Source organism: Malania oleifera, chromosome 1, assembly GCF_029873635.1.
Source record: "Malania oleifera isolate guangnan ecotype guangnan chromosome 1, ASM2987363v1, whole genome shotgun sequence".
Taxonomy (NCBI): Eukaryota; Viridiplantae; Streptophyta; class Magnoliopsida; order Santalales; family Ximeniaceae; genus Malania; species Malania oleifera.
Genome location: NC_080417.1, coordinates 125,236,613 through 125,245,303, shown reverse-complemented (window position 1 = coordinate 125,245,303; position 8,691 = coordinate 125,236,613). Strand labels below are relative to the sequence as shown.

General features: G+C 35.9%; 1 long non-coding RNA gene across 2 annotated transcripts; it reads right to left on the bottom strand.

Annotated features, from left to right (window-relative positions):
* Positions 1–2,556: 2,556 nt before the first annotated feature.
* LOC131159141 (uncharacterized) lies at positions 2,557–6,328 on the bottom strand. Of its 2 annotated transcripts, XR_009137738.1 has the most exons (6): positions 5,578–6,328; positions 4,405–5,465; positions 3,900–3,988; positions 3,665–3,756; positions 3,081–3,545; positions 2,557–2,972 (listed from the first exon to the last, which is right to left on the bottom strand). It is a non-coding gene; the product is annotated as an uncharacterized LOC131159141 (long non-coding RNA). The 2 variants fall into 2 exon arrangements; XR_009137739.1 differs by having other exon boundaries at positions 4,405–6,328.
* Between the last annotated feature and the right edge of the window lie 2,363 nt (positions 6,329–8,691).

The following is an 8,691-nucleotide window of genomic DNA, read 5'->3' as shown; positions in this document are numbered from 1 at the left end:
TGCATGATTGCTAGCATGATGAACTCCTCCACATAGTCAGGAGGAGGAGATTTGTTGGGTTTCTCTCCTATGTATAGGATAGTCTACATATATAAAACGATCCTCTTTGAAGTCTTGGTCAATGCCCAAGTGGAATCCATGTCCACGTGGAAGTGAAGACCTTTATGCTTAGTGTTGATTAAACTAGGGGAATGCTTATTTTTGGGTCATTGTGTTTTGGACATCACCATCATACCCCCCCACCCCCCCTTCTTCCTTAACAAATTTTGTTGTAGACAAATCAAACAATTTATCTTTACGCTATGCTTAGATAGGCTTTGAATTTGGAATAATATTTTATTTGAATAAAATATAAAATAAAATAGTATTAAAGTTTACTTAAATTCATCCAAATCCAAATTTAAGAGACGAAATTCATCCTCCCAAACACAATTTTGGAGTAAAATCTTAGAATATCTATTTTTGAGTTGATTGCTCGAGCAACAAGAAAAACTATCACTGTTTATATGTAGGATAGCACCCTACAGATTATATGTTTTCAGAAATGCTATATTTACCTCCTAAATATTACACTATTATTTATCTACTATTTTGTGTATATTATTATGTGCATGGCATAATTATATAAAATAACAGTAAAAGTATAATATATGAGTGATAAGTGTAACACTATTAATAAATTTTTAATTACTTTCTTCTCCACGTTAGTCCCCACATTTGTATCACTCTAATGCCATGCACTGACAAAATATATCAATATTATTTATTCATTGATTATAATAGTAACAAGAATAATTTTATATATTATTTAAAATTTAATAAAGTTTATGTTTGAATTATTTGCAGTTTTAAATATTGATAAATTAAAACTTCGCTTAATTTTACTTCTTTTATTCTCTCTTGGTTATTCTTATCTTTGTTTTCTTAGCTTTTTAAAAACGAGTTAAAGTGCACAAGCCTATTTGAGTAGCCATGAGTTTAAAATAATCTAACTCTATGTTTCTAGGTTAAACCTATGTTATTAATTATAATTTCTATCTAGCTTTCTTTCTTATGAATTGTATACATTTCATATTATAATCTTGAATGTCAAAATGAAAAATTTTATTTAATTATTTTTTTAATTTTATGAAAAGTAAACTTAAATTTAAAAATCTTGATTTGAAAATTTCCAATGAAATTGTTAAAAATTTTGTAATTTTGCAAATATATAAAAATTCCATTAACACAATTAATTGCAACCGCAACATTCAAATCGGATTCAGTGTCTCGACTGAGAAATGATAAATGATAGAAAATTAATTGGACTGGAAATGGATTAACCAAAGCTAACAAAGTTGCTTTCTTGTTTAATTAATTTATTTAAAATATATATATATATATATATATACTTTTTATGTCGTGTTTAGTAAAGTTTGTGTGTTTTTGGAATGTCGACCATCACCTTTCCTTTCATATTAACTTTTATTACTAAAAAACTATAACACATAAATTTACGTCATTGTATGTGTTCGATGACTCATGACGAAATAATATTCTCTACTTTCACTGTTCATTTTGAAAAATTAAAATTGTTGACCTTATAGGTCAGATCTCGTTTTGATTATGACAAATACCTTGGTACTTAATGTTTGATGAGTTTGTGTTTAAAATCAATTGGAGGTTTTTATATGATGCACATGGATTTGAAAAAATAAAAACTTGAAATATTTATCTGTTGTATTTCTATTTTAATCGGGGTTTATAATATTTAAGGCATTATGGTCTGTAATAATTAATGCATATCATGCATGATAGGGTTTAAACTCAAAAAGACCTAAATTGACCTTAAGTCCTCCATGCATGCATAAATGAGTATCCTGTTAAAATTAAATTAATTATCATATGAATAGGGACAACATTTCAAAGAGAAAAGGGTCGAAAATGCCAAATTGACATGTTCGGTTGACTAAACTCAGTTACATTGAGATCCTCAGTCAACCGAACTCCCACCGGGTCAAAAAGTTGACCGCTCGGTCGACCGACCAAGATTATACAAGCAACGCCCTAGTTGACCGAACTCTCACTTGGGAAATGTCAACCGTCCGGTTGACCGAACCAACTAGTTCTAAAAATCAAAATAATCAACTTACCCAGATTTTAGGATGGTGTCTAAGTTGACTTAAACAACAATCTATTCTGGAAGACTTGAAGAGAATCTTTTCAAGAGTAACGTGACGGCTTCTGATCGTCGAACCGGTGAAAATCGAAGCCAGAAATTTAGAGAGAAGGAGAGAGGAATGGGTTTGGAAAGAGAGAGAAGGATTTTGCATGAAAATCTTACTGAAAACTCGAATTTTGCATATTTATATAGGCGGCTTCGTCGACTAGACACGTCATTTCGTTGACGAGTCTCGGAAAGAATTTCGTCGACGAACTCCTAACTTTCGTCGACGAATTTCAGGCTCTACTATAACCTCTCTCGCTATTTTCCCGTTGATGAGACACATGGCTTCGTCAACGAAGTAAAGAAGGTGCTTCGTCAACGAAGAGAACAAATTCATCGACGAACCCTGCTTAATCTCCTTTAAATTTATCCTTCTTCTCAAATTTAATTATTAAAATTTCTGGGTCTTTACATAGCTTCTGTACCTTCTGATCCATAATCTGAACTGGTACCTCCTCGTATGCTAATGCATCAGCGATCTCTAAAGGTTCATCACCTAGCACGTGCGAAAGGTCTGGCACGTACTTCCTCATCACTGCTACGTGAAACACGTCTTGAACTCTGGAGAGTCTTGGGGGTAACATCACTCAATAAAAAAGATCAAATGTCTCAAGTGCAGGCTATAGAAGGGAAATGATCATGGTTACATGCATAATGCGAACCATTTGCCGCATGAATTTGACAATCTGGAAAGTTGTGGAACTGTCCAGCCCAGTTGATATGTCATCCATAAAAAGAGCCATTGCTGGTCCTACCAACATCGCTCCTGCACAGATTTAAGTTCAAACCCAAAATTATCAGAATGCGGGAAATAGGTTTTAATTGCTCATGATCCAGAAAAAGGGAAATGAATGTGTTTAACACATAAACGAACCAGTTGTCACACGCTTCTTCCGTCCACCAGAAATTCTTCTTCTCATTTCGTCACCAACCAGAACCAGCACAAATATCCAATTCAAGTATCAGTTAAGTTTGAGGATTTAACCATAGTTTAAACTCGGCTCCTTGTGTAAGAAGACAAATGTACCAGTTTTTGGAATTAATTCACCTTGAGAACATAATCAGTAACCAAACTGGCTTTTTGGCCTGCCGATGCTGTGGCCTTCATGAATGTATCTATCTCAGGATCTGGTTTGATTCCCTCTTGTTTCTCTCGCCTTGAGAGTTCTTCTGGCATTTAATACCTTGTGCCAACCCCCAAACAGCGTCGAGAGAAATCCAATGTCTGTCTCACTGTCATTTCTCCATAATGAAGATCACGCTGACTAATATAAGCACAGGTCCTCTGAGGGACAAATTCACTCGATTCATGACCGCAGTAGGTGACTTTTCCCATTTCCTGTTGACAGCTCCGAGTTATCAGCAGGCAAAAGTAGAAAATAAAATCTTAATGCCAATACAACTTACTACACAAACAAACAAGCATATAAAAAACTGTAACAGGAAATGGAAACACACCCTAAAGTTCTTATCAAGCTTCACTGCAAGTGCCAGCAGGCAGCAGCAATGTTGTTTTACCTGAGGATGGCGGACCCAGACGCAGGGTCATCCTGAAAATTACCAAAATATATAAATGACATCAAGGTTCAAGCAATGCTAGAAAACAAAAGCATAAGATTGTGGTTTCATTAAAAATAAACAAGTGATAGCAATGGAGAATGGCGTCAATAAAAAAAAGTTCAGAAAATGTAACCTTGATGATTTCACTACTCCACTAACATCTTGGAGAATGTGGATTTTTCTCTTCTTAGATGGGGCAAGCCGAACCAACCTGAGAACTCCCTGTTGTAAACAACAGATTATTAGAGGTGCATAATCAAGCAGCATCTTTGTGAAATTTTGCTCGGAACAATTGTCACAAATATTAAAGAAAACGTTTAGTGTTAGTTCACAACTAAATTAATAATTTCAGAAGAGGGTAGAGCTAATTTCTATGAATATTTTTTTTCAGTAAATTTGACTTTAAACAATTTTCCACCCAAAAGAACAAAGGTGTTAAATAAATAAAATTATATATTCCGGAATTTATTCAATATGCAAAAAAGAAGATTACAAGGGTATGTATATATAATAATCCATAACTGAACTTAACAACTAAGACTAACAGCTGAATTAACAACAACTAAACTGACAATTCAAGAATACACAACTGAATTAACAACTAAAATAACAACTGAATTAACAACTCTAATATTCACCATCTCCATCTTGCTATCAGAGAAACTACTTCACAGATCTTGAGAGGAAGAGTTGGCGTCGGCGCGAGAGAGACGCACATTCGACATCGGCAAGATGAGAGAGATACACAGTTGGCATCGGTGAACTAAAATCTCAGATTCCAAAATTATTATCATTGTTCAGGATCATGTTCTTAAAAAATATGTACAATACTTTCGGACGATGGTATGTTTGCAAGTCTCTTATAAAAAATACACAAAAGAAAGAAGGAACACCCAAACCTTTAACTTGTGATGGGATACTTTGTGTTGAGATTATGGGCTTTTAAAATAAGAGAAGGAAGCCAGGGTTGTGTAATCTGTAAGTTTCAATCACTGGTGGGCTTGGGCTTGGGTTTGGGCTTACAGCAGCCTGGCTTGAAATCAGAATATTGTGAGACCTAATTGGTTTGGAGTAACTGAAAACAAGAAAATGATGAGAAAGACAACTACGTCGGGAGAAACTGGAGATTGCTCTGAAACTTCGAGAAATTCAAAGTTCTCAACTCCGACGATTGAATTAAAATGTGCCGGTGAAGAAGAAAATTGCTGCGAAGTGAAGACCAAAACAATATCGCCAAGCTGAAGGCAGCAGTGAGACAAAAACGAAGGAAAAACCTGCGAAAAACTTCCTTCAAAATTCAAGAAACTCCGGCTCGTTTAGAAGGCGAGTTCTTCAATCGAACTCAACGGACTTATAACACGAAACAAGAACCATTGGAACTTGACGCTCAAGAGAAAAAGCTCGGAGTTGATCAAAGACAGCACCATCTATCAGAAAGAAATTTCTGAAGAAGAAGAAGACAAAAGCAGATCTAGATATCTGCAGTATTAACTGAAATTTATCAAGGCAAGATCTAAAGTTGCTTCAGATGAAGAGATCAACTGTCTCTGAGGAGGAGTGACGAGACACGGCATAGCCGGAGCAACACAACAGGCAATCGGAAATAAGAAAATCCGATCAAAACAAAAAAAAAAAACAAAAACACTGAAATTCAGACAAACTCAAGACGATGCGAACAAATACACGAACACCATCCTCCCTGTCAAAATCAGCGAAATTAACATATCCAAATGGACATCAGAAAACCAATAAAAGATAATCCTTTACTGGAATGATAATAAACCAAATCTTAAACAACTATTGCTACAAACCATTCCAACAAATCTGCTACTGCAAGGAGAGGAGAACTCCTTTATCACTAGCAAAAACCAATCCTATACTGGAATGAGAAATACCAGTTCGACAAGTCTGGTACTGTAAGCCGTAGCAATGTGAATCACAGCTCCTTTGTGTCATTCTTTCGAACACTTGGAGCACACACAGGTGAATCCTTTGAAATGAAACCATACGAACAGCAGATCAGACCAAATATGAGCTCCCTGTTTCTCCCCTCTCTATGTTTTCTCTTTCTTCCTGGTTCTCTGCATGAGCATAGTTCAATTCCAATCTTCGAGTCCTACAAGAGGAGAAAGAGAATGCCCAAGCTCTTCGCGTTCCATACATTTGCAGAGTCGGGCTGTCTGATCAAACCCACGGGCCCATTTCGCGACAACATTCGTCTTTTTTCTTCAAGAATGAGCCAGCAATGAAGATATCATAACTATCAACGCCGATGACGGCAGCGACACCGTCATCTTCATGTTCAACAGCCACAGTCATGACAAGATTTCAGACTTTCAACGTGCGGACTCAGCAAGCTATCATGGCAGGCTGCAAATCACGATAACCAGTTGGAGTCTCCAGTGAATCTGCATGCAACGGCGCGATGGTTTGGGTTGGAAAGAGCGGGCAGCACCGCCACCGGGGAAGGAGAGGCTCGGCGCCGTCCAATGGAGGAAGGGAGTCAGGGTCAGAGAGAGACCTAGAGCGGGTGCGGAAGGAAAATGCACTGATAGATGTTAAATAAATAAAATGATATATTCCGAAATTTATTCAACATGCAAAAGAGGAGATTACTTTTTAGCTATGTAAAATACTCATATATTTAATATCTATCAAATTTGTGTACAAGTCTATATGAGCAAATCACTTGATAGCATATGAAAACTTTAAGTCTAAAGACCTAAAAGAATTATTTTTTATTATAATTTATATTAATTTGAGTCTGTAATAGTAACATAAGAAAAATGTTTATAATAATCTTTACATATCATGTAAGTTCTAATAAGCTCAAAAGACCTTAAGTCCCTACACATCCTTGGAAATCAAATAACCTTAGATAAAACTTCAGTCGACCGACGCCGAATTTTTAGGCTAAGTTAAAATGTCTAAAACCTTAGAAAAGACCCTAGGTTCTTGCACAAATAAATAAGAATGTCCCCAAAATCACTTATAATATTAGAGGAATTAGTTGAAGTGAAAATGGACTTATAGGGCAAAACTATAAGGTTTCGGGCGACCAAACCCTTGACGAGTCAACTTGTTGACTTGGGTTTCGGACAACCGAACCATTTTGAACATACCGTCCATGGGCGATCGAACCTTGTTTTTAACTTTTCCTACCAATTCGATAGTCCGAACTTATACGTTCAAAATAGCCTCGAGCGACTGAACACATAAGTTTGGTAAACCGAACTCTAGACCAGGCACCCGAATCTTTGATAGTGTGGGAATCACCTTGGTTCGGCAAACCGAACCCATGCTTAGGTGACCGAACTTCAAAAACTGACTTTTTTCATTGTCTCTATTCGGGCGACCGAACCATGGTTCAGTCACCCGAAAATCTCAGGTTGTTTTATTTTTACCACGGTTAAGCACAATTAAACGGAGTTAATATTTCTTAATGATTTTAAAAAAATATTAATAATTCCGCCCATGTCCTTAACGGTTAAAAGTTGCCCTACTTCTATAAATAGGGCCTCATTTGTGAAGATTAGTGAGAAATTAGCAAAGTGAATAGTGAAAAATCCTCTGAAAATTTCCAAAGCCTATATTTCTCAAATTCTCCTAAATACTCTCCTACTTCATTTTCTTTGATCATCCAAGTTTAGAGAGAGTGTTTAGATTATTAATGTTTCATTCTAAATAGTCATATACTCTTATTGAAATTTGTATTGTTTGATTTTTATATAGAGAGTTTGGCTAGGGTTCTTCCCACATATTTAACTTGATAAATTTAGGGTTGGAAAACTCATTAGCTTAAGGATCTTTACATTGTCATTGCAAGGTTCCTTAAGTAATATTTTTTGTGTGCAAAATATTTTAGAAAACTTGATTTCAAACAACTCTTGTGCTTGATACAATTTGAGAAAATATTTTTGAGTTCATTTAAATATTATTGCTAACATCTTTAAAACACTAATCTGATATTGAGATTTAATATACTTTGCTTTCAAAGATTAGTTTGTTTGAACACTCTTGTGCATAATTGAGATTGTCATTGTACTGAGTGTAGATTGCACATATACACCACTGAGTTTATCGTTCTTACATATTTAGTGTGCATTGATTGTACTGTGCATATTGTAGTACATATCTAGTTGGGTAAGAAACATTTTTTTGTACAAAAATTTTCATATTCGTTGTATTCTAGACGTGAGCCTAAGGAGGGAGATTAGCCCTATTGAGTAGTCTCGGATTGGCTTTGTAAGAACCCAAACAGCGATATATGGGTTTAAATAAATAAGAGAGAGGCAAATTGGGAATTTAGCAGGATTCGTCGACGAAGCCAAAGTTCATCGATGAAGTCCATGTAACTCTCGTCGACGAAGTTCAGAGGCTCGTCGACGAGGAGAAGCTGAGAGATTTCGGGAAACGAGTGATATCAGGATTCGTCAACGAATCCATCGTCTCGTCGACGAGCTGTCTATATGACCTCGTTGACAAGGACACCATTTCGTCAATGAGGACGCCCGAGTCAAAGGGCTATAAATATCAATTCTCTTTACTTCTCAATTAAGAAAACTAAATCCTCTCTCTCTCTAGAACTCTCCCTACTCTTCATCTCTCTCGATTTCTTCGTCGTTCATCATGAGAATCATAAATCTAAAGTTACCACGAGGATAGTGGAAGGATTCTCTACAAGTTCTACGGATCGGAATCTCGTTTCGGAGATTTTCAAGTTTTGGCGTAAAATCGAGGTAAGACTTGGTTTTCAATTCTGATATGGTGGTTTTTTAGGGAACAGTCTTGTGAGTATCTTCTGTAATGTTGTTTGTAGGTTTTGGAACTTCGTTCGTTGTTTAGGGGCCTTAGAGTTCGAGATGTTAACGGGGAAAAGGTAAGGGGAATTGTGTTTATATCGATTTTTTTTGAAATTGGATTCG